Source organism: Electrophorus electricus, chromosome 13 (assembly GCF_041902795.1).
Source record: "Electrophorus electricus isolate QZ-2024a chromosome 13, ASM4190279v1, whole genome shotgun sequence".
NCBI lineage: Eukaryota > Metazoa > Chordata > Actinopteri > Gymnotiformes > Gymnotidae > Electrophorus > Electrophorus electricus.
Genome location: NC_137509.1, coordinates 26,788,273 through 26,813,555, shown reverse-complemented (window position 1 = coordinate 26,813,555; position 25,283 = coordinate 26,788,273). Strand labels below are relative to the sequence as shown.

The window sequence follows — 25,283 nt, the reverse complement described above, 5'->3', positions numbered from 1 at the left end:
ATCTTACAGCACCTGCTATTCCCTGGTACTAATAGATTTCTATTTAATCTGTACACTTCACTTACAAGCATGTCAGTTGCATATTAAATTAAAGTGATGCAAGAAAAACTTACAGCATCTGCTATTCCCAGGTGCTAACAGATAGGTTTTTTTAATTAATCACTGCACTTCACATCCTAGCATGTCATCTTGAAAGTAAATTAAAGTGATGCAAGAGAAGCTTACAGCATCTCATAGTCCAAGGTGCTAAAAGTTAGTTTTTTGATGAATCACTGCTCTTCACATTCAGGCATGTGAGTTGGAGAGTAAATGAAAGTGATGAAAAAAAACTTATAGCACCTGCTATTCCCAGGTGCTAACAGATAGTTTTTTTTATTAATCACTGCACTTCACATTTGAGAATGTCAGCTTGAAAGTAAATTAAAGTGATGCAAGAAAAGCTTACAGCACCTGGTATTCCTAGATAGGGTCCCACCTCAGTACTATTCAGGCACAAACTTGCTTAGCTTCCAAGTTCAGATGAGATTGGACGTTCTGAAGCTGGTATGGCCGTAAACCTTAAACACTTACTCAAATTGCCTAATCATAGAAAATATGATCAAATACCAATCTGACATTTTTTTTTATTAATCCCTGCACTTGACATTCTAGAATGTTGTCTTGAAAGTAAATTAAAATGATGCAATAAAAGCTTACAACATCTGGTATTCGGAGGCACTAACAGACAGTTTTTTTATTAATCACTGCACTTCACATTCAAGCATGTTAGTTGGAGAGTAAATTAAGTGATGCAATAAATACTTACAGCATCTGCTATTCCCAGGTGCTAACAGATAGTTTGATTTAATTATTCACTGCACTTCAAATTTGAGCTTGATAGCTTGAACATAAATTTAAGGGATGCAATAAAATCTTACAGGACCTGCTATTCCCTGGTACTAAAATATTTCTATTTAATCTGTACACTTCACATACAAGCATGTCAGTTGCATATTAAATTAAAGTGATGCAAGAAAAACTTACAGCATCTGCTATTCCCAGGTGCTAACAGATAGGTTTTTTTAATTAATCACTGCACTTCACATCCTAGCATGTCATCTTGAAAGTAAATTAAAGTGATGCAAGAGAAGCTTACAGCATCTCATAGTCCAAGGTGCTAAAAGTTAGTTTTTTGATGAATCACTGCTCTTCACATTCAGGCATGTGAGTTGGAGAGTAAATGAAAGTGATGAAAAAAAACTTATAGCACCTGCTATTCCCAGGTGCTAACAGATAGTTTTTTTTATTAATCACTGCACTTCACATTTGAGAATGTCAGCTTGAAAGTAAATTAAAGTGATGCAAGAAAAGCTTACAGCACCTGGTATTCCTAGATAGGGTCCCACCTCAGTACTATTCAGGCACAAACTTGCTTAGCTTCCAAGTTCAGATGAGATTGGACGTTCTGAAGCTGGTATGGCCGTAAACCTTAAACACTTACTCAAATTGCCTAATCATAGAAAATATGATCAAATACCAATCTGACATTTTTTTTTATTAATCCCTGCACTTGACATTCTAGAATGTTGTCTTGAAAGTAAATTAAAATGATGCAATAAAAGCTTACAACATCTGGTATTCGGAGGCACTAACAGACAGTTTTTTTATTAATCACTGCACTTCACATTCAAGCATGTTAGTTGGAGAGTAAATTAAGTGATGCAATAAATACTTACAGCATCTGCTATTCCCAGGTGCTAACAGATAGTTTGATTTAATTATTCACTGCACTTCAAATTTGAGCTTGATAGCTTGAACATAAATTTAAGGGATGCAATAAAATCTTACAGGACCTGCTATTCCCTGGTACTAAAATATTTCTATTTAATCTGTACACTTCACATACAAGCATGTCAGTTGCATATTAAATTAAAGTGATGCAAGAAAAACTTACAGCATCTGCTATTCCCAGGTGCTAACAGATAGGTTTTTTTAATTAATCACTGCACTTCACATCCTAGCATGTCATCTTGAAAGTAAATTAAAGTGATGCAAGAGAAGCTTACAGCATCTCATAGTCCAAGGTGCTAAAAGTTAGTTTTTTGATGAATCACTGCTCTTCACATTCAGGCATGTGAGTTGGAGAGTAAATGAAAGTGATGCAAAAAAAACTTACAGCACCTGCTATTCCAAGGTGCTAACAGATAGTTTTTTTTATTAATCACTGCACTTCACATTTGAGAATGTCAGCTTGAAAGTAAATTAAAGTGATGCAAGAAAAGCTTACAGCACCTGGTATTCCTAGATAGGGTCCCACCTCAGTACTATTCAGGCACAAACTTGCTTAGCTTCCAAGTTCAGATGAGATTGGACGTTCTGAAGCTGGTATGGCCGTAAAGCTTAAACACTTACTCAAATTGCCTAATCATAGAAAATATGATCCAATACCAATCTGACATTTTTTTTTATTAATCCCTGCACTGGACATTCTAGAATGTTGTCTTGAAAGTAAATTAAAATGATGCAATAAAAGCTTACAACATCTGGTATTCGGAGGCACTAACAGACAGTTTTTTTATTAATCACTGCACTTCACATTCAAGCATGTTAGTTGGAGAGTAAATTAAAGTGATGCAATAAATACTTACAGCATCTGCTATTCCCAGGTGCTAACAGATAGTTTGATTTAATTATTCACTGCACTTCAAATTTGAGCTTGATAGCTTGAACATAAATTTAAGGGATGCAATAAAATCTTACAGGACCTGCTATTCCCTGGTACTAAAATATTTCTATTTAATCTGTACACTTCACATACAAGCATGTCAGTTGCATATTAAATTAAAGTGATGCAAGAAAAACTTACAGCATCTGCTATTCCCAGGTGCTAACAGATAGGTTTTATTAATTAATCACTGCACTTCACATCCTAGCATGTCATCTTGAAAGTAAATTAAAGTGATGCAAGAGAAGCTTACAGCATCTCATAGTCCAAGGTGCTAAAAGATAGTTTTTTGATGAATCACTGCACTTCACATTCAGGCATGTGAGTTGGAGAGTAAATGAAAGTGATGCAAAAAAAACTTACAGCACCTGCTATTCCCAGGTGCTAACAGATAGTTTTTTTTATTATTTACTGCACTTCACATTTGAGAATGTCAGCTTGAAAGTAAATTAAAGTGATGCAAGAAAAGCTTACAGCACCTGGTATTCCTAGATAGGGTCCCACCTCAGTACTATTCAGGCACAAACTTGCTTAGCTTCCAAGTTCAGATGAGATTGGACGTTCTGAAGCTGGTATGGCCGTAAACCTTAAACACTTACTCAAATTGCCTAATCATAGAAAATATGATCAAATACCAATCTGACATTTTTTTTATTAATCCCTGCACTTGACATTCTAGAATGTTGTCTTGAAAGTAAATTAAAATGATGCAATAAAAGCTTACAACATCTGGTATTCGGAGGCACTAACAGACAGTTTTTTTATTAATCACTGCACTTCACATTCAAGCATGTTAGTTGGAGAGTAAATTAAAGTGATGCAATAAATACTTACAGCATCTGCTATTCCCAGGTGCTAACAGATAGTTTGATTTAATTATTCACTGCACTTCAAATTTGAGCTTGGTAGCTTGAACATAAATTTAAGGGATGCAATAAAATCTTACAGCACCTGCTATTCCCTGGTACTAATAGATTTCTATTTAATCTGTACACTTCACTTACAAGCATGTCAGTTGCATATTAAATTAAAGTGATGCAAGAAAAACTTACAGCATCTGCTATTCCCAGGTGCTAACAGATAGGTTTTTTTAATTAATCACTGCACTTCACATCCTAGCATGTCATCTTGAAAGTAAATTAAAGTGATGCAAGAGAAGCTTACAGCATCTCATAGTCCAAGGTGCTAAAAGTTAGTTTTTTGATGAATCACTGCTCTTCACATTCAGGCATGTGAGTTGGAGAGTAAATGAAAGTGATGAAAAAAAACTTATAGCACCTGCTATTCCCAGATGCTAACAGATAGTTTTTTTTATTAATCACTGCACTTCACATTTGAGAATGTCAGCTTGAAAGTAAATTAAAGTGATGCAAGAAAAGCTTACAGCACCTGGTATTCCTAGATAGGGTCCCACCTCAGTACTATTCAGGCACAAACTTGCTTAGCTTCCAAGTTCAGATGAGATTGGACGTTCTGAAGCTGGTATGGCCGTAAACCTTAAACACTTACTCAAATTGCCTAATCATAGAAAATATGATCAAATACCAATCTGACATTTTTTTTTATTAATCCCTGCACTTGACATTCTAGAATGTTGTCTTGAAAGTAAATTAAAATGATGCAATAAAAGCTTACAACATCTGGTATTCGGAGGCACTAACAGACAGTTTTTTTATTAATCACTGCACTTCACATTCAAGCATGTTAGTTGGAGAGTAAATTAAGTGATGCAATAAATACTTACAGCATCTGCTATTCCCAGGTGCTAACAGATAGTTTGATTTAATTATTCACTGCACTTCAAATTTGAGCTTGATAGCTTGAACATAAATTTAAGGGATGCAATAAAATCTTACAGGACCTGCTATTCCCTGGTACTAAAATATTTCTATTTAATCTGTACACTTCACATACAAGCATGTCAGTTGCATATTAAATTAAAGTGATGCAAGAAAAACTTACAGCATCTGCTATTCCCAGGTGCTAACAGATAGGTTTTTTTAATTAATCACTGCACTTCACATCCTAGCATGTCATCTTGAAAGTAAATTAAAGTGATGCAAGAGAAGCTTACAGCATCTCATAGTCCAAGGTGCTAAAAGTTAGTTTTTTGATGAATCACTGCTCTTCACATTCAGGCATGTGAGTTGGAGAGTAAATGAAAGTGATGCAAAAAAAACTTACAGCACCTGCTATTCCAAGGTGCTAACAGATAGTTTTTTTTATTAATCACTGCACTTCACATTTGAGAATGTCAGCTTGAAAGTAAATTAAAGTGATGCAAGAAAAGCTTACAGCACCTGGTATTCCTAGATAGGGTCCCACCTCAGTACTATTCAGGCACAAACTTGCTTAGCTTCCAAGTTCAGATGAGATTGGACGTTCTGAAGCTGGTATGGCCGTAAAGCTTAAACACTTACTCAAATTGCCTAATCATAGAAAATATGATCCAATACCAATCTGACATTTTTTTTTATTAATCCCTGCACTGGACATTCTAGAATGTTGTCTTGAAAGTAAATTAAAATGATGCAATAAAAGCTTACAACATCTGGTATTCGGAGGCACTAACAGACAGTTTTTTTATTAATCACTGCACTTCACATTCAAGCATGTTAGTTGGAGAGTAAATTAAAGTGATGCAATAAATACTTACAGCATCTGCTATTCCCAGGTGCTAACAGATAGTTTGATTTAATTATTCACTGCACTTCAAATTTGAGCTTGATAGCTTGAACATAAATTTAAGGGATGCAATAAAATCTTACAGCACCTGCTATTCCCTGGTACTAATAGATTTCTATTTAATCTGTACACTTCACTTACAAGCATGTCAGTTGCATATTAAATTAAAGTGATGCAAGAAAAACTTACAGCATCTGCTATTCCCAGGTGCTAACAGATAGGTTTTATTAATTAATCACTGCACTTCACATCCTAGCATGTCATCTTGAAAGTAAATTAAAGTGATGCAAGAGAAGCTTACAGCATCTCATAGTCCAAGGTGCTAAAAGTTAGTTTTTTGATGAATCACTGCCCTTCACATTCAGGCATGTGAGTTGGAGAGTAAATGAAAGTGATGAAAAAAAACTTACAGCACCTGCTATTCCCAGGTGCTAACAGATGGTTTTTTTTATTAATCACTGCACTTCACATTTGAGAATGTCAGCTTGAAAGTAAATTAAAGTGATGCAAGAAAAGCTCACAGCACATGGTATTCCTAGGTAGGGTCCCACCTCAGTACTATCCAGGCACAAACTTGCTTAGCTTCCAAGTTCAGATGAGATTGGAGGCATGCTGAAGCTGGTATGGCCGTAAACCTTAAACACTTACTCAAATTGCCTAATCATAGAAAATATGATCAAATACCAATCTGACATTTTTTTTATTAATCCCTGCACTTGACATTCTAGAATGTTGTCTTGAAAGTAAATTAAAATGATGCAATAAAAGCTTACAACATCTGGTATTCGGAGGCACTAACAGACAGTTTTTTTATTAATCACTGCACTTCACATTCAAGCATGTTTGTTGGAGACTAAATTAAAGTGATGCAATAAATACTTACAGCATCTGCTATTCCCAGGTGCTAACAGATAGTTTGATTTAATTATTCACTGCACTTCAAATTTGAGCTTGATAGCTTGAACATAAATTTAAGGGATGCAATAAAATCTTACAGCACCTGCTATTCCCTGGTACTAATAGATTTCTATTTAATCTGTACACTTCACTTACAAGCATGTCAGTTGCATATTAAATTAAAGTGATGCAAGAAAAACTTACAGCATCTGCTATTCCCAGGTGCTAACAGATAGGTTTTTTTAATTAATCACTGCACTTCACATCCTAGCATGTCATCTTGAAAGTAAATTAAAGTGATGCAAGAGAAGCTTACAGCATCTCATAGTCCAAGGTGCTAAAAGTTAGTTTTTTGATGAATCACTGCTCTTCACATTCAGGCATGTGAGTTGGAGAGTAAATGAAAGTGATGCAAAAAAAACTTACAGCACCTGCTATTCCCAGGTGCTAACAGATAGTTTTTTTTATTATTTACTGCACTTCACATTTGAGAATGTCAGCTTGAAAGTAAATTAAAGTGATGCAAGAAAAGCTTACAGCACCTGGTATTCCTAGATAGGGTCCCACCTCAGTACTATTCAGGCACAAACTTGCTTAGCTTCCAAGTTCAGATGAGATTGGACGTTCTGAAGCTGGTATGGCCGTAAACCTTAAACACTTACTCAAATTGCCTAATCATAGAAAATATGATCAAATACCAATCTGACATTTTTTTTATTAATCCCTGCACTTGACATTCTAGAATGTTGTCTTGAAAGTAAATTAAAATGATGCAATAAAAGCTTACAACATCTGGTATTCGGAGGCACTAACAGACAGTTTTTTTATTAATCACTGCACTTCACATCCAAGCATGTTAGTTGGAGAGTAAATTAAAGTGATGCAATAAATACTTACAGCATCTGCTATTCCCAGGTGCTAACAGATAGTTTGATTTAATTATTCACTGCACTTCAAATTTGAGCTTGATAGCTTGAACATAAATTTAAGGGATGCAATAAAATCTTACAGCACCTGCTATTCCCTGGTACTAATAGATTTCTATTTAATCTGTACACTTCACTTACAAGCATGTCAGTTGCATATTAAATTAAAGTGATGCAAGAAAAACTTACAGCATCTGCTATTCCCAGGTGCTAACAGATAGGTTTTATTAATTAATCACTGCACTTCACATCCTAGCATGTCATCTTGAAAGTAAATTAAAGTGATGCAAGAGAAGCTTACAGCATCTCATAGTCCAAGGTGCTAAAAGTTAGTTTTTTGATGAATCACTGCTCTTCACATTCAGGCATGTGAGTTGGAGAGTAAATGAAAGTGATGAAAAAAAACTTACAGCACCTGCTATTCCCAGGTGCTAACAGATGGTTTTTTTTATTAATCACTGCACTTCACATTTGAGAATGTCAGCTTGAAAGTAAATTAAAGTGATGCAAGAAAAGCTCACAGCACATGGTATTCCTAGGTAGGGTCCCACCTCAGTACTATCCAGGCACAAACTTGCTTAGCTTCCAAGTTCAGATGAGATTGGAGGCATGCTGAAGCTGGTATGGCCGTAAACCTTAAACACTTACTCAAATTGCCTAATCATAGAAAATATGATCAAATACCAATCTGACATTTTTTTTATTAATCCCTGCACTTGACATTCTAGAATGTTGTCTTGAAAGTAAATTAAAATGATGCAATAAAAGCTTACAACATCTGGTATTCGGAGGCACTAACAGACAGTTTTTTTATTAATCACTGCACTTCACATTCAAGCATGTTTGTTGGAGACTAAATTAAAGTGATGCAATAAATACTTACAGCATCTGCTATTCCCAGGTGCTAACAGATAGTTTAATTTAATTATTCACTGCACTTCAAATTTGAGCTTGATAGCTTGAACATAAATTTAAGGGATGCAATAAAATCTTACAGCACCTGCTATTCCCTGGTACTAATAGATTTCTATTTAATCTGTACACTTCACTTACAAGCATGTCAGTTGCATATTAAATTAAAGTGATGCAAGAAAAACTTACAGCATCTGCTATTCCCAGGTGCTAACAGATAGGTTTTTTTAATTAATCACTGCACTTCACATCCTAGCATGTCATCTTGAAAGTAAATTAAAGTGATGCAAGAGAAGCTTACAGCATCTCATAGTCCAAGGTGCTAAAAGTTAGTTTTTTGATAAATCACTGCTCTTCACATTCAGGCATGTGAGTTGGAGAGTAAATGAAAGTGATGCAAAAAAAACTTACAGCACCTGCTATTCCCAGGTGCTAACAGATAGTTTTTTTTTATTAATCACTGCACTTCACATTTGAGAATGTCAGCTTGAAAGTAAATTAAAGTGATGCAAGAAAAGCTTACAGCACCTGGTATTCCTAGATAGGGTCCCACCTCAGTACTATTCAGGCACAAACTTGCTTAGCTTCCAAGTTCAGATGAGATTGGACGTTCTGAAGCTGGTATGGCCGTAAACCTTAAACACTTACTCAAATTGCCTAATCATAGAAAATATGATCAAATACCAATCTGACATTTTTTTTTATTAATCCCTGCACTTGACATTCTAGAATGTTGTCTTGAAAGTAAATTAAAATGATGCAATAAAAGCTTACAACATCTGGTATTCGGAGGCACTAACAGACAGTTTTTTTATTAATCACTGCACTTCACATTCAAGCATGTTAGTTGGAGAGTAAATTAAGTGATGCAATAAATACTTACAGCATCTGCTATTCCCAGGTGCTAACAGATAGTTTGATTTAATTATTCACTGCACTTCAAATTTGAGCTTGATAGCTTGAACATAAATTTAAGGGATGCAATAAAATCTTACAGCACCTGCTATTCCCTGGTACTAATAGATTTCTATTTAATCTGTACACTTCACTTACAAGCATGTCAGTTGCATATTAAATTAAAGTGATGCAAGAAAAACTTACAGCATCTGCTATTCCCAGGTGCTAACAGATAGGTTTTTTTAATTAATCACTGCACTTCACATCCTAGCATGTCATCTTGAAAGTAAATTAAAGTGATGCAAGAGAAGCTTACAGCATCTCATAGTCCAAGGTGCTAAAAGTTAGTTTTTTGATGAATCACTGCTCTTCACATTCAGGCATGTGAGTTGGAGAGTAAATGAAAGTGATGCAAAAAAAACTTACAGCACCTGCTATTCCCAGGTGCTAACAGATAGTTTTTTTTATTAATCACTGCACTTCACATTTGAGAATGTCAGCTTGAAAGTAAATTAAAGTGATGCAAGAAAAGCTTACAGCACCTGGTATTCCTAGATAGGGTCCCACCTCAGTACTATTCAGGCACAAACTTGCTTAGCTTCCAAGTTCAGATGAGATTGGACGTTCTGAAGCTGGTATGGCCGTAAACCTTAAACACTTACTCAAATTGCCTAATCATAGAAAATATGATCAAATACCAATCTGACATTTTTTTTTATTAATCCCTGCACTTGACATTCTAGAATGTTGTCTTGAAAGTAAATTAAAATGATGCAATAAAAGCTTACAACATCTGGTATTCGGAGGCACTAACAGACAGTTTTTTTATTAATCACTGCACTTCACATTCAAGCATGTTAGTTGGAGAGTAAATTAAGTGATGCAATAAATACTTACAGCATCTGCTATTCCCAGGTGCTAACAGATAGTTTGATTTAATTATTCACTGCACTTCAAATTTGAGCTTGATAGCTTGAACATAAATTTAAGGGATGCAATAAAATCTTACAGGACCTGCTATTCCCTGGTACTAATAGATTTCTATTTAATCTGTACACTTCACTTACAAGCATGTCAGTTGCATATTAAATTAAAGTGATGCAAGAAAAACTTACAGCATCTGCTATTCCCAGGTGCTAACAGATAGGTTTTTTTAATTAATCACTGCACTTCACATCCTAGCATGTCATCTTGAAAGTAAATTAAAGTGATGCAAGAGAAGCTTACAGCATCTCATAGTCCAAGGTGCTAAAAGTTAGTTTTTTGATGAATCACTGCTCTTCACATTCAGGCATGTGAGTTGGAGAGTAAATGAAAGTGATGCAAAAAAAACTTACAGCACCTGCTATTCCCAGGTGCTAACAGATAGTTTTTTTTATTAATCACTGCACTTCACATTTGAGAATGTCAGCTTGAAAGTAAATTAAAGTGATGCAAGAAAAGCTTACAGCACCTGGTATTCCTAGATAGGGTCCCACCTCAGTACTATTCAGGCACAAACTTGCTTAGCTTCCAAGTTCAGATGAGATTGGACGTTCTGAAGCTGGTATGGCCGTAAAGCTTAAGCACTTACTCAAATTGCCTAATCATAGAAAATATGATCCAATACCAATCTGACATTTTTTTTTATTAATCCCTGCACTTGACATTCTAGACTGTTGTCTTGAAAGTAAATTAAAATGATGCAATAAAAGCTTACAACATCTGGTATTCGGAGGCACTAACAGACAGTTTTTTTATTAATCACTGCACTTCACATTCAAGCATGTTAGTTGGAGAGTAAATTAAAGTGATGCAATAAATACTTACAGCATCTGCTATTCCCAGGTGCTAACAGATAGTTTGATTTAATTATTCACTGCACTTCAAATTTGAGCTTGATAGCTTGAACATAAATTTAAGGGATGCAATAAAATCTTACAGGACCTGCTATTCCCTGGTACTAAAATATTTCTATTTAATCTGTACACTTCACATACAAGCATGTCAGTTGCATATTAAATTAAAGTGATGCAAGAAAAACTTACAGCATCTGCTATTCCCAGGTGCTAACAGATAGGTTTTATTAATTAATCACTGCACTTCACATCCTAGCATGTCATCTTGAAAGTAAATTAAAGTGATGCAAGAGAAGCTTACAGCATCTCATAGTCCAAGGTGCTAAAAGATAGTTTTTTGATGAATCACTGCACTTCACATTCAGGCATGTGAGTTGGAGAGTAAATGAAAGTGATGCAAAAAAAACTTACAGCACCTGCTATTCCCAGGTGCTAACAGATAGTTTTTTTTATTATTTACTGCACTTCACATTTGAGAATGTCAGCTTGAAAGTAAATTAAAGTGATGCAAGAAAAGCTTACAGCACCTGGTATTCCTAGATAGGGTCCCACCTCAGTACTATTCAGGCACAAACTTGCTTAGCTTCCAAGTTCAGATGAGATTGGACGTTCTGAAGCTGGTATGGCCGTAAACCTTAAACACTTACTCAAATTGCCTAATCATAGAAAATATGATCAAATACCAATCTGACATTTTTTTTTATTAATCCCTGCACTTGACATTCTAGAATGTTGTCTTGAAAGTAAATTAAAATGATGCAATAAAAGCTTACAACATCTGGTATTCGGAGGCACTAACAGACAGTTTTTTTATTAATCACTGCACTTCACATTCAAGCATGTTAGTTGGAGAGTAAATTAAGTGATGCAATAAATACTTACAGCATCTGCTATTCCCAGGTGCTAACAGATAGTTTGATTTAATTATTCACTGCACTTCAAATTTGAGCTTGATAGCTTGAACATAAATTTAAGGGATGCAATAAAATCTTACAGGACCTGCTATTCCCTGGTACTAAAATATTTCTATTTAATCTGTACACTTCACATACAAGCATGTCAGTTGCATATTAAATTAAAGTGATGCAAGAAAAACTTACAGCATCTGCTATTCCCAGGTGCTAACAGATAGGTTTTTTTAATTAATCACTGCACTTCACATCCTAGCATGTCATCTTGAAAGTAAATTAAAGTGATGCAAGAGAAGCTTACAGCATCTCATAGTCCAAGGTGCTAAAAGTTAGTTTTTTGATGAATCACTGCTCTTCACATTCAGGCATGTGAGTTGGAGAGTAAATGAAAGTGATGCAAAAAAAACTTACAGCACCTGCTATTCCAAGGTGCTAACAGATAGTTTTTTTTATTAATCACTGCACTTCACATTTGAGAATGTCAGCTTGAAAGTAAATTAAAGTGATGCAAGAAAAGCTTACAGCACCTGGTATTCCTAGATAGGGTCCCACCTCAGTACTATTCAGGCACAAACTTGCTTAGCTTCCAAGTTCAGATGAGATTGGACGTTCTGAAGCTGGTATGGCCGTAAAGCTTAAACACTTACTCAAATTGCCTAATCATAGAAAATATGATCCAATACCAATCTGACATTTTTTTTTATTAATCCCTGCACTGGACATTCTAGAATGTTGTCTTGAAAGTAAATTAAAATGATGCAATAAAAGCTTACAACATCTGGTATTCGGAGGCACTAACAGACAGTTTTTTTATTAATCACTGCACTTCACATTCAAGCATGTTAGTTGGAGAGTAAATTAAAGTGATGCAATAAATACTTACAGCATCTGCTATTCCCAGGTGCTAACAGATAGTTTGATTTAATTATTCACTGCACTTCAAATTTGAGCTTGATAGCTTGAACATAAATTTAAGGGATGCAATAAAATCTTACAGGACCTGCTATTCCCTGGTACTAAAATATTTCTATTTAATCTGTACACTTCACATACAAGCATGTCAGTTGCATATTAAATTAAAGTGATGCAAGAAAAACTTACAGCATCTGCTATTCCCAGGTGCTAACAGATAGGTTTTATTAATTAATCACTGCACTTCACATCCTAGCATGTCATCTTGAAAGTAAATTAAAGTGATGCAAGAGAAGCTTACAGCATCTCATAGTCCAAGGTGCTAAAAGATAGTTTTTTGATGAATCACTGCACTTCACATTCAGGCATGTGAGTTGGAGAGTAAATGAAAGTGATGCAAAAAAAACTTACAGCACCTGCTATTCCCAGGTGCTAACAGATAGTTTTTTTTATTATTTACTGCACTTCACATTTGAGAATGTCAGCTTGAAAGTAAATTAAAGTGATGCAAGAAAAGCTTACAGCACCTGGTATTCCTAGATAGGGTCCCACCTCAGTACTATTCAGGCACAAACTTGCTTAGCTTCCAAGTTCAGATGAGATTGGACGTTCTGAAGCTGGTATGGCCGTAAAGCTTAAGCACTTACTCAAATTGCCTAATCATAGAAAATATGATCCAATACCAATCTGACATTTTTTTTTATTAATCCCTGCACTTGACATTCTAGACTGTTGTCTTGAAAGTAAATTAAAATGATGCAATAAAAGCTTACAACATCTGGTATTCGGAGGCACTAACAGACAGTTTTTTTATTAATCACTGCACTTCACATTCAAGCATGTTAGTTGGAGAGTAAATTAAAGTGATGCAATAAATACTTACAGCATCTACTATTCCCAGGTGCTAACAGATAGTTTGATTTAATTATTCACTGCACTTCAAATTTGAGCTTGATAGCTTGAACATAAATTTAAGGGATGCAATAAAATCTTACAGGACCTGCTATTCCCTGGTACTAAAATATTTCTATTTAATCTGTACACTTCACATACAAGCATGTCAGTTGCATATTAAATTAAAGTGATGCAAGAAAAACTTACAGCATCTGCTATTCCCAGGTGCTAACAGATAGGTTTTATTAATTAATCACTGCACTTCACATCCTAGCATGTCATCTTGAAAGTAAATTAAAGTGATGCAAGAGAAGCTTACAGCATCTCATAGTCCAAGGTGCTAAAAGATAGTTTTTTGATGAATCACTGCACTTCACATTCAGGCATGTGAGTTGGAGAGTAAATGAAAGTGATGCAAAAAAAACTTACAGCACCTGCTATTCCCAGGTGCTAACAGATAGTTTTTTTTATTATTTACTGCACTTCACATTTGAGAATGTCAGCTTGAAAGTAAATTAAAGTGATGCAAGAAAAGCTTACAGCACCTGGTATTCCTAGATAGGGTCCCACCTCAGTACTATTCAGGCACAAACTTGCTTAGCTTCCAAGTTCAGATGAGATTGGACGTTCTGAAGCTGGTATGGCCGTAAACCTTAAACACTTACTCAAATTGCCTAATCATAGAAAATATGATCAAATACCAATCTGACATTTTTTTTATTAATCCCTGCACTTGACATTCTAGAATGTTGTCTTGAAAGTAAATTAAAATGATGCAATAAAAGCTTACAACATCTGGTATTCGGAGGCACTAACAGACAGTTTTTTTATTAATCACTGCACTTCACATTCAAGCATGTTAGTTGGAGAGTAAATTAAAGTGATGCAATAAATACTTACAGCATCTGCTATTCCCAGGTGCTAACAGATAGTTTGATTTAATTATTCACTGCACTTCAAATTTGAGCTTGATAGCTTGAACATAAATTTAAGGGATGCAATAAAATCTTACAGCACCTGCTATTCCCTGGTACTAATAGATTTCTATTTAATCTGTACACTTCACTTACAAGCATGTCAGTTGCATATTAAATTAAAGTGATGCAAGAAAAACTTACAGCATCTGCTATTCCCAGGTGCTAACAGATAGGTTTTTTTAATTAATCACTGCACTTCACATCCTAGCATGTCATCTTGAAAGTAAATTAAAGTGATGCAAGAGAAGCTTACAGCATCTCATAGTCCAAGGTGCTAAAAGTTAGTTTTTTGATGAATCACTGCTCTTCACATTCAGGCATGTGAGTTGGAGAGTAAATGAAAGTGATGAAAAAAAACTTATAGCACCTGCTATTCCCAGGTGCTAACAGATAGTTTTTTTTATTAATCACTGCACTTCACATTTGAGAATGTCAGCTTGAAAGTAAATTAAAGTGATGCAAGAAAAGCTTACAGCACCTGGTATTCCTAGATAGGGTCCCACCTCAGTACTATTCAGGCACAAACTTGCTTAGCTTCCAAGTTCAGATGAGATTGGACGTTCTGAAGCTGGTATGGCCGTAAACCTTAAACACTTACTCAAATTGCCTAATCATAGAAAATATGATCAAATACCAATCTGACATTTTTTTTTATTAATCCCTGCACTTGACATTCTAGAATGTTGTCTTGAAAGTAAATTAAAATGATGCAATAAAAGCTTACAACATCTGGTATTCGGAGGCACTAACAGACAGTTTTTTTATTAATCACTGCACTTCACATTCAAGCATGTTAGTTGGAGAGTAAATTAAGTGATGCAATAAATACTTACAGCATCTGCTATTCCCAGGTGCTAACAGATAGTTTGATTTAATTATTCACTGCACTTCAAATTTGAGCTTGATAGCTTGAACATAAATTTAAGGGATGCAATAAAATCTTACAGGACCTGCTATTCCCTGGTACTAAAATATTTCTATTTAATCTGTACACTTCACATACAAGCATGTCAGTTGCATATTAAATTAAAGTGATGCAAGAAAAACTTACAGCATCTGCTATTCCCAGGTGCTAACAGATAGGTTTTTTTAATTAATCACTGCACTTCACATCCTAGCATGTCATCTTGAAAGTAAATTAAAGTGATGCAAGAGAAGCTTACAGCATCTCATAGTCCAAGGTGCTAAAAGTTAGTTTTTTGATGAATCACTGCTCTTCACATTCAGGCATGTGAGTTGGAGAGTAAATGAAAGTGATGCAAAAAAAACTTACAGCACCTGCTATTCCAAGGTGCTAACAGATAGTTTTTTTTATTAATCACTGCACTTCACATTTGAGAATGTCAGCTTGAAAGTAAATTAAAGTGATGCAAGAAAAGCTTACAGCACCTGGTATTCCTAGATAGGGTCCCACCTCAGTACTATTCAGGCACAAACTTGCTTAGCTTCCAAGTTCAGATGAGATTGGACGTTCTGAAGCTGGTATGGCCGTAAAGCTTAAACACTTACTCAAATTGCCTAATCATAGAAAATATGATCCAATACCAATCTGACATTTTTTTTTATTAATCCCTGCACTGGACATTCTAGAATGTTGTCTTGAAAGTAAATTAAAATGATGCAATAAAAGCTTACAACATCTGGTATTCGGAGGCACTAACAGACAGTTTTTTTATTAATCACTGCACTTCACATTCAAGCATGTTAGTTGGAGAGTAAATTAAAGTGATGCAATAAATACTTACAGCATCTGCTATTCCCAGGTGCTAACAGATAGTTTGATTTAATTATTCACTGCACTTCAAATTTGAGCTTGATAGCTTGAACATAAATTTAAGGGATGCAATAAAATCTTACAGGACCTGCTATTCCCTGGTACTAAAATATTTCTATTTAATCTGTACACTTCACATACAAGCATGTCAGTTGCATATTAAATTAAAGTGATGCAAGAAAAACTTACAGCATCTGCTATTCCCAGGTGCTAACAGATAGGTTTTATTAATTAATCACTGCACTTCACATCCTAGCATGTCATCTTGAAAGTAAATTAAAGTGATGCAAGAGAAGCTTACAGCATCTCATAGTCCAAGGTGCTAAAAGATAGTTTTTTGATGAATCACTGCACTTCACATTCAGGCATGTGAGTTGGAGAGTAAATGAAAGTGATGCAAAAAAAACTTACAGCACCTGCTATTCCCAGGTGCTAACAGATAGTTTTTTTTATTATTTACTGCACTTCACATTTGAGAATGTCAGCTTGAAAGTAAATTAAAGTGATGCAAGAAAAGCTTACAGCACCTGGTATTCCTAGATAGGGTCCCACCTCAGTACTATTCAGGCACAAACTTGCTTAGCTTCCAAGTTCAGATGAGATTGGACGTTCTGAAGCTGGTATGGCCGTAAACCTTAAACACTTACTCAAATTGCCTAATCATAGAAAATATGATCAAATACCAATCTGACATTTTTTTTATTAATCCCTGCACTTGACATTCTAGAATGTTGTCTTGAAAGTAAATTAAAATGATGCAATAAAAGCTTACAACATCTGGTATTCGGAGGCACTAACAGACAGTTTTTTTATTAATCACTGCACTTCACATTCAAGCATGTTAGTTGGAGAGTAAATTAAAGTGATGCAATAAATACTTACAGCATCTGCTATTCCCAGGTGCTAACAGATAGTTTGATTTAATTATTCACTGCACTTCAAATTTGAGCTTGATAGCTTGAACATAAATTTAAGGGATGCAATAAAATCTTACAGCACCTGCTATTCCCTGGTACTAATAGATTTCTATTTAATCTGTACACTTCACTTACAAGCATGTCAGTTGCATATTAAATTAAAGTGATGCAAGAAAAACTTACAGCATCTGCTATTCCCAGGTGCTAACAGATAGGTTTTTTTAATTAATCACTGCACTTCACATCCTAGCATGTCATCTTGAAAGTAAATTAAAGTGATGCAAGAGAAGCTTACAGCATCTCATAGTCCAAGGTGCTAAAAGTTAGTTTTTTGATGAATCACTGCTCTTCACATTCAGGCATGTGAGTTGGAGAGTAAATGAAAGTGATGAAAAAAAACTTATAGCACCTGCTATTCCCAGGTGCTAACAGATAGTTTTTTTTATTAATCACTGCACTTCACATTTGAGAATGTCAGCTTGAAAGTAAATTAAAGTGATGCAAGAAAAGCTTACAGCACCTGGTATTCCTAGATAGGGTCCCACCTCAGTACTATTCAGGCACAAACTTGCTTAGCTTCCAAGTTCAGATGAGATTGGACGTTCTGAAGCTGGTATGGCCGTAAACCTTAAACACTTACTCAAATTGCCTAATCATAGAAAATATGATCAAATACCAATCTGACATTTTTTTTTATTAATCCCTGCACTTGACATTCTAGAATGTTGTCTTGAAAGTAAATTAAAATGATGCAATAAAAGCTTACAACATCTGGTATTCGGAGGCACTAACAGACAGTTTTTTTATTAATCACTGCACTTCACATTCAAGCATGTTAGTTGGAGAGTAAATTAAGTGATGCAATAAATACTTACAGCATCTGCTATTCCCAGGTGCTAACAGATAGTTTGATTTAATTATTCACTGCACTTCAAATTTGAGCTTGATAGCTTGAACATAAATTTAAGGGATGCAATAAAATCTTACAGGACCTGCTATTCCCTGGTACTAAAATATTTCTATTTAATCTGTACACTTCACATACAAGCATGTCAGTTGCATATTAAATTAAAGTGATGCAAGAAAAACTTACAGCATCTGCTATTCCCAGGTGCTAACAGATAGGTTTTTTTAATTAATCACTGCACTTCACATCCTAGCATGTCATCTTGAAAGTAAATTAAAGTGATGCAAGAGAAGCTTACAGCATCTCATAGTCCAAGGTGCTAAAAGTTAGTTTTTTGATGAATCACTGCTCTTCACATTCAGGCATGTGAGTTGGAGAGTAAATGAAAGTGATGCAAAAAAAACTTACAGCACCTGCTATTCCAAGGTGCTAACAGATAGTTTTTTTTATTAATCACTGCACTTCACGTTTGAGAATGTCAGCTTGAAAGTAAATTAAAGTGATGCAAGAAAAGCTTACAGCACCTGGTATTCCTAGATAGGGTCCCACCTCAGTACTATTCAGGCACAAACTTGCTTAGCTTCCAAGTTCAGATGAGATTGGACGTTCTGAAGCTGGTATGGCCGTAAAGCTTAAACACTTACTCAAATTGCCTAATCATAGAAAATATGATCCAATACCAATCTGACATTTTTTTTTATTAATCCCTGCACTGGACATTCTAGAATGTTGTCTTGAAAGTAAATTAAAATGATGCAATAAAAGCTTACAACATCTGGTATTCGGAGGCACTAACAGACAGTTTTTTTATTAATCACTGCACTTCACATTCAAGCATGTTAGTTGGAGAGTAAATTAAAGTGATGCAATAAATACTTACAGCATCTGCTATTCCCAGGTGCTAACAGATAGTTTGATTTAATTATTCACTGCACTTCAAATTTGAGCTTGATAGCTTGAACATAAATTTAAGGGATGCAATAAAATCTTACAGGACCTGCTATTCCCTGGTACTAAAATATTTCTATTTAATCTGTACACTTCACATACAAGCATGTCAGTTGCATATTAAATTAAAGTGATGCAAGAAAAACTTACAGCATCTGCTATTCCCAGGTGCTAACAGATAGGTTTTATTAATTAATCACTGCACTTCACATCCTAGCATGTCATCTTGAAAGTAAATTAAAGTGATGCAAGAGAAGCTTACAGCATCTCATAGTCCAAGGTGCTAAAAGTTAGTTTTTTGATGAATCACTGCTCTTCACATTCAGGCATGTGAGTTGGAGAGTAAATGAAAGTGATGAAAAAAAACTTATAGCACCTGCTATTCCCAGGTGCTAACAGATAGTTTTTTTTATTAATCACTGCACTTCACATTTGAGAATGTCAGCTTGAAAGTAAATTAAAGTGATGCAAGAAAAGCTTACAGCACCTGGTATTCCTAGATAGGGTCCCACCTCAGTACTATTCAGGCACAAACTTGCTTAGCTTCCAAGTTCAGATGAGATTGGACGTTCTGAAGCTGGTATGGCCGTAAACCTTAAACACTTACTCAAATTGCCTAATCATAGAAAATATGATCAAATACCAATCTGACATTTTTTTTTATTAATCCCTGCACTTGACATTCTAGAATGTTGTCTTGAAAGTAAATTAAAATGATGCAATAAAAGCTTACAACATCTGGTATTCGGAGGCACTAACAGACAGTTTTTTTATTAATCACTGCACTTCACATTCAAGCATGTTAGTTGGAGAGTAAATTAAGTGATGCAATAAATACTTACAGCATCTGCTATTCCCAGGTGCTAACAGATAGTTTGATTTAATTATTCACTGCACTTCAAATTTGAGCTTGATAGCTTGAACATAAATTTAAGGGATGCAATAAAATCTTACAGGACCTGCTATTCCCTGGTACTAAAATATTTCTATTTAATCTGTACACTTCACATACAAGCATGTCAGTTGCATATTAAATTAAAGTGATGCAAGAAAAACTTACAGCATCTGCTATTCCCAGGTGCTAACAGATAGGTTTTTTTAATTAATCACTGCACTTCACATCCTAGCATGTCATCTTGAAAGTAAATTAAAGTGATGCAAGAGAAGCTTACAGCATCTCATAGTCCAAGGTGCTAAAAGTTAGTTTTTTGATGAATCACTGCTCTTCACATTCAGGCATGTGAGTTGGAGAGTAAATGAAAGTGATGCAAAAAAAACTTACAGCACCTGCTATTCCAAGGTGCTAACAGATAGTTTTTTTTATTAATCACTGCACTTCACATTTGAGAATGTCAGCTTGAAAGTAAATTAAAGTGATGCAAGAAAAGCTTACAGCACCTGGTATTCCTAGATAGGGTCCCACCTCAGTACTATTCAGGCACAAACTTGCTTAGCTTCCAAGTTCAGATGAGATTGGACGTTCTGAAGCTGGTATGGCCGTAAAGCTTAAACACTTACTCAAATTGCCTAATCATAGAAAATATGATCCAATACCAATCTGACATTTTTTTTTATTAATCCCTGCACTGGACATTCTAGAATGTTGTCTTGAAAGTAAATTAAAATGATGCAATAAAAGCTTACAACATCTGGTATTCGGAGGCACTAACAGACAGTTTTTTTATTAATCACTGCACTTCACATTCAAGCATGTTAGTTGGAGAGTAAATTAAAGTGATGCAATAAATACTTACAGCATCTGCTATTCCCAGGTGCTAACAGATAGTTTGATTTAATTATTCACTGCACTTCAAATTTGAGCTTGATAGCTTGAACATAAATTTAAGGGATGCAATAAAATCTTACAGGACCTGCTATTCCCTGGTACTAAAATATTTCTATTTAATCTGTACACTTCACATACAAGCATGTCAGTTGCATATTAAATTAAAGTGATGCAAGAAAAACTTACAGCATCTGCTATTCCCAGGTGCTAACAGATAGGTTTTATTAATTAATCACTGCACTTCACATCCTAGCATGTCATCTTGAAAGTAAATTAAAGTGATGCAAGAGAAGCTTACAGCATCTCATAGTCCAAGGTGCTAAAAGATAGTTTTTTGATGAATCACTGCACTTCACATTCAGGCATGTGAGTTGGAGAGTAAATGAAAGTGATGCAAAAAAAACTTACAGCATCTGCTATTCCCAGGTGCTAACAGATAGTTTTTTTTATTATTTACTGCACTTCACATTTGAGAATGTCAGCTTGAAAGTAAATTAAAGTGATGCAAGAAAAGCTTACAGCACCTGGTATTCCTAGATAGGGTCCCACCTCAGTACTATTCAGGCACAAACTTGCTTAGCTTCCAAGTTCAGATGAGATTGGAAGTTCTGAAGCTGGTATGGCCGTAAACCTTAAACACTTACTCAAATTGCCTAATCATAGAAAATATGATCAAATACCAATCTGACATTTTTTTTATTAATCCCTGCACTTGACATTCTAGAATGTTGTCTTGAAAGTAAATTAAAATGATGCAATAAAAGCTTACAACATCTGGTATTCGGAGGCACTAACAGACAGTTTTTTTATTAATCACTGCACTTCACATTCAAGCATGTTAGTTGGAGAGTAAATTAAAGTGATGCAATAAATACTTACAGCATCTGCTATTCCCAGGTGCTAACAGATAGTTTGATTTAATTATTCACTGCACTTCAAATTTGAGCTTGATAGCTTGAACATAAATTTAAGGGATGCAATAAAATCTTACAGCACCTGCTATTCCCTGGTACTAATAGATTTCTATTTAATCTGTACACTTCACTTACAAGCATGTCAGTTGCATATTAAATTAAAGTGATGCAAGAAAAACTTACAGCATCTGCTATTCCCAGGTGCTAACAGATAGGGTTTTTTAATTAATCACTGCACTTCACATCCTAGCATGTCATCTTGAAAGTAAATTAAAGTGATGCAAGAGAAGCTTACAGCATCTCATAGTCCAAGGTGCTAAAAGTTAGTTTTTTGATGAATCACTGCTCTTCACATTCAGGCATGTGAGTTGGAGAGTAAATGAAAGTGATGCAAAAAAAACTTACAGCACCTGCTATTCCAAGGTGCTAACAGATAGTTTTTTTTATTAATCACTGCACTTCACATTTGAGAATATCAGCTTGAAAGTAAATTAAAGTGATGCAAGAAAAGCTTACAGCACCTGGTATTCCTAGATAGGGTCCCACCTCAGTACTATTCAGGCACAAACTTGCTTAGCTTCCAAGTTCAGATGAGATTGGAGGCGTGCTGAAGCTGGTATGGCCGTAAACCTTAAACACTTACTCAAATTGCCTAATCATAGAAAATATGATCAAAGACCAATCTGACATTTTTTTTTATTAATCCCTGCACTTGACATTCTAGAATGTTATCTTGAAAGTAAATTAAAATGATGCAATAAAAGCTTACAACATCTGGTATTCGGAGGCACTAACAGACAGTTTTTTTATTAATCACTGCACTTCACATTCAAGCATGTCAGTTGGAGAGTAAATTAAAGTGATGCAATAAAAACTTACAGCATCTGCTATTCCCAGGTGCTAACAGATAGTTTGATTTAATTATTCACTGCACTTCAAATTTGAGCTTGATAGCTTGAACATAAATTTAAGGGATGCAATAAAATCTTACAGCACCTGCTATTCCCTGGTACTAATAGATTTCTATTTAATCTGTACACTTCACTTACAAGCATGTCAGTTGCATATTAAATTAAAGTGATGCAAGAAAAACTTACAGCATCTGCTATTCCCAGGTGCTAACAGATAGGTTTTTTTAATTAATCACTGCACTTCACATCCTAGCATGTCATCTTGAAAGTAAATTAAAGTGATGCAAGAGAAGCTTACAGCATCTCATAGTCCAAGGTGCTAAAAGTTAGTTTTTTGATGAATCACTGCTCTTCACATTCAGGCATGTGAGTTGGAGAGTAAATGAAAGTGATGCAAAAAAAACTTACAGCACCTGCTATTCCCAGGTGCTAACAGATAGTTTTTTTTATTATTTACTGCACTTCACATTTGAGAATGTCAGCTTGAAAGTAAATTAAAGTGATGCAAGAAAAGCTTACAGCACCTGGTATTCCTAGATAGGGTCCCACCTCAGTACTATTCAGGCACAAACTTGCTTAGCTTCCAAGTTCAGATGAGATTGGACGTTCTGAAGCTGGTATGGCCGTAAACCTTAAACACTTACTCAAATTGCCTAATCATAGAAAATATGATCAAATACCAATCTGACATTTTTTTTATTAATCCCTGCACTTGACATTCTAGAATGTTGTCTTGAAAGTAAATTAAAATGATGCAATAAAAGCTTACAACATCTGGTATTCGGAGGCACTAACAGACAGTTTTTTTATTAATCACTGCACTTCACATTCAAGCATGTTAGTTGGAGAGTAAATTAAAGTGATGCAATAAATACTTACAGCATCTGCTATTCCCAGGTGCTAACAGATAGTTTGATTTAATTATTCACTGCACTTCAAATTTGAGCTTGATAGCTTGAACATAAATTTAAGGGATGCAATAAAATCTTACAGCACCTGCTATTCCCTGGTACTAATAGATTTCTATTTAATCTGTACACTTCACTTACAAGCATGTCAGTTGCATATTAAATTAAAGTGATGCAAGAAAAACTTACAGCATCTGCTATTCCCAGGTGCTAACAGATAGGTTTTTTTAATTAATCACTGCACTTCACATCCTAGCATGTCATCTTGAAAGTAAATTAAAGTGATGCAAGAGAAGCTTACAGCATCTCATAGTCCAAGGTGCTAAAAGTTAGTTTTTTGATGAATCACTGCTCTTCACATTCAGGCATGTGAGTTGGAGAGTAAATGAAAGTGATGCAAAAAAAACTTACAGCACCTGCTATTCCCAGGTGCTAACAGATAGTTTTTTTTATTATTTACTGCACTTCACATTTGAGAATGTCAGCTTGAAAGTAAATTAAAGTGATGCAAGAAAAGCTTACAGCACCTGGTATTCCTAGATAGGGTCCCACCTCAGTACTATTCAGGCACAAACTTGCTTAGCTTCCAAGTTCAGATGAGATTGGACGTTCTGAAGCTGGTATGGCCGTAAACCTTAAACACTTACTCAAATTGCCTAATCATAGAAAATATGATCAAATACCAATCTGACATTTTTTTTATTAATCCCTGCACTTGACATTCTAGAATGTTGTCTTGAAAGTAAATTAAAATGATGCAATAAAAGCTTACAACATCTGGTATTCGGAGGCACTAACAGACAGTTTTTTTATTAATCACTGCACTTCACATTCAAGCATGTTAGTTGGAGAGTAAATTAAAGTGATGCAATAAATACTTACAGCATCTGCTATTCCCAGGTGCTAACAGATAGTTTGATTTAATTATTCACTGCACTTCAAATTTGAGCTTGATAGCTTGAACATAAATTTAAGGGATGCAATAAAATCTTACAGCACCTGCTATTCCCTGGTACTAATAGATTTCTATTTAATCTGTACACTTCACTTACAAGCATGTCAGTTGCATATTAAATTAAAGTGATGCAAGAAAAACTTACAGCATCTGCTATTCCCAGGTGCTAACAGATAGGTTTTTTTAATTAATCACTGCACTTCACATCCTAGCATGTCATCTTGAAAGTAAATTAAAGTGATGCAAGAGAAGCTTACAGCATCTCATAGTCCAAGGTGCTAAAAGTTAGTTTTTTGATGAATCACTGCTCTTCACATTCAGGCATGTGAGTTGGAGAGTAAATGAAAGTGATGCAAAAAAAACTTACAGCACCTGCTATTCCCAGGTGCTAACAGATAGTTTTTTTTATTATTTACTGCACTTCACATTTGAGAATGTCAGCTTGAAAGTAAATTAAAGTGATGCAAGAAAAGCTTACAGCACCTGGTATTCCTAGATAGGGTCCCACCTCAGTACTATTCAGGCACAAACTTGCTTAGCTTCCAAGTTCAGATGAGATTGGACGTTCTGAAGCTGGTATGGCCGTAAACCTTAAACACTTACTCAAATTGCCTAATCATAGAAAATATGATCAAATACCAATCTGACATTTTTTTTATTAATCCCTGCACTTGACATTCTAGAATGTTGTCTTGAAAGTAAATTAAAAT

General features: G+C 35.1%; 28 pseudogenes; all 28 read right to left on the bottom strand.

Moving 5' to 3' along the window:
• Positions 1-438: 438 nt before the first annotated feature.
• LOC145651087 (5S ribosomal RNA) lies at positions 439-557 on the bottom strand (annotated as a pseudogene).
• Positions 558-1,348: 791 nt separating this feature from the next.
• LOC145651086 (5S ribosomal RNA) lies at positions 1,349-1,467 on the bottom strand (annotated as a pseudogene).
• Positions 1,468-2,259: 792 nt separating this feature from the next.
• Positions 2,260-2,378, bottom strand: LOC145644668 (5S ribosomal RNA; annotated as a pseudogene).
• Positions 2,379-3,171: 793 nt separating this feature from the next.
• On the bottom strand, positions 3,172-3,290 carry LOC145651085 (5S ribosomal RNA; annotated as a pseudogene).
• Positions 3,291-4,081: 791 nt separating this feature from the next.
• Positions 4,082-4,200, bottom strand: LOC145651084 (5S ribosomal RNA; annotated as a pseudogene).
• A 792-nt stretch (positions 4,201-4,992) lies between these two features.
• Positions 4,993-5,111, bottom strand: LOC145644667 (5S ribosomal RNA; annotated as a pseudogene).
• A 792-nt stretch (positions 5,112-5,903) lies between these two features.
• LOC145645938 (5S ribosomal RNA) lies at positions 5,904-6,024 on the bottom strand (annotated as a pseudogene).
• Positions 6,025-6,816: 792 nt separating this feature from the next.
• On the bottom strand, positions 6,817-6,935 carry LOC145651083 (5S ribosomal RNA; annotated as a pseudogene).
• A 791-nt stretch (positions 6,936-7,726) lies between these two features.
• LOC145645937 (5S ribosomal RNA) lies at positions 7,727-7,847 on the bottom strand (annotated as a pseudogene).
• A 793-nt stretch (positions 7,848-8,640) lies between these two features.
• LOC145651082 (5S ribosomal RNA) lies at positions 8,641-8,759 on the bottom strand (annotated as a pseudogene).
• A 792-nt stretch (positions 8,760-9,551) lies between these two features.
• LOC145651080 (5S ribosomal RNA) lies at positions 9,552-9,670 on the bottom strand (annotated as a pseudogene).
• A 792-nt stretch (positions 9,671-10,462) lies between these two features.
• On the bottom strand, positions 10,463-10,581 carry LOC145644666 (5S ribosomal RNA; annotated as a pseudogene).
• A 793-nt stretch (positions 10,582-11,374) lies between these two features.
• LOC145651079 (5S ribosomal RNA) lies at positions 11,375-11,493 on the bottom strand (annotated as a pseudogene).
• Positions 11,494-12,285: 792 nt separating this feature from the next.
• LOC145644665 (5S ribosomal RNA) lies at positions 12,286-12,404 on the bottom strand (annotated as a pseudogene).
• A 793-nt stretch (positions 12,405-13,197) lies between these two features.
• LOC145644664 (5S ribosomal RNA) lies at positions 13,198-13,316 on the bottom strand (annotated as a pseudogene).
• Positions 13,317-14,109: 793 nt separating this feature from the next.
• LOC145651078 (5S ribosomal RNA) lies at positions 14,110-14,228 on the bottom strand (annotated as a pseudogene).
• Positions 14,229-15,019: 791 nt separating this feature from the next.
• LOC145651077 (5S ribosomal RNA) lies at positions 15,020-15,138 on the bottom strand (annotated as a pseudogene).
• A 792-nt stretch (positions 15,139-15,930) lies between these two features.
• LOC145644663 (5S ribosomal RNA) lies at positions 15,931-16,049 on the bottom strand (annotated as a pseudogene).
• Positions 16,050-16,842: 793 nt separating this feature from the next.
• Positions 16,843-16,961, bottom strand: LOC145651076 (5S ribosomal RNA; annotated as a pseudogene).
• A 791-nt stretch (positions 16,962-17,752) lies between these two features.
• On the bottom strand, positions 17,753-17,871 carry LOC145651075 (5S ribosomal RNA; annotated as a pseudogene).
• A 792-nt stretch (positions 17,872-18,663) lies between these two features.
• On the bottom strand, positions 18,664-18,782 carry LOC145644662 (5S ribosomal RNA; annotated as a pseudogene).
• A 792-nt stretch (positions 18,783-19,574) lies between these two features.
• LOC145651074 (5S ribosomal RNA) lies at positions 19,575-19,693 on the bottom strand (annotated as a pseudogene).
• A 792-nt stretch (positions 19,694-20,485) lies between these two features.
• Positions 20,486-20,604, bottom strand: LOC145644661 (5S ribosomal RNA; annotated as a pseudogene).
• Positions 20,605-21,397: 793 nt separating this feature from the next.
• LOC145643590 (5S ribosomal RNA) lies at positions 21,398-21,516 on the bottom strand (annotated as a pseudogene).
• Positions 21,517-22,308: 792 nt separating this feature from the next.
• LOC145644659 (5S ribosomal RNA) lies at positions 22,309-22,429 on the bottom strand (annotated as a pseudogene).
• Positions 22,430-23,222: 793 nt separating this feature from the next.
• Positions 23,223-23,341, bottom strand: LOC145651073 (5S ribosomal RNA; annotated as a pseudogene).
• A 792-nt stretch (positions 23,342-24,133) lies between these two features.
• LOC145651072 (5S ribosomal RNA) lies at positions 24,134-24,252 on the bottom strand (annotated as a pseudogene).
• Positions 24,253-25,044: 792 nt separating this feature from the next.
• LOC145651071 (5S ribosomal RNA) lies at positions 25,045-25,163 on the bottom strand (annotated as a pseudogene).
• Between the last annotated feature and the right edge of the window lie 120 nt (positions 25,164-25,283).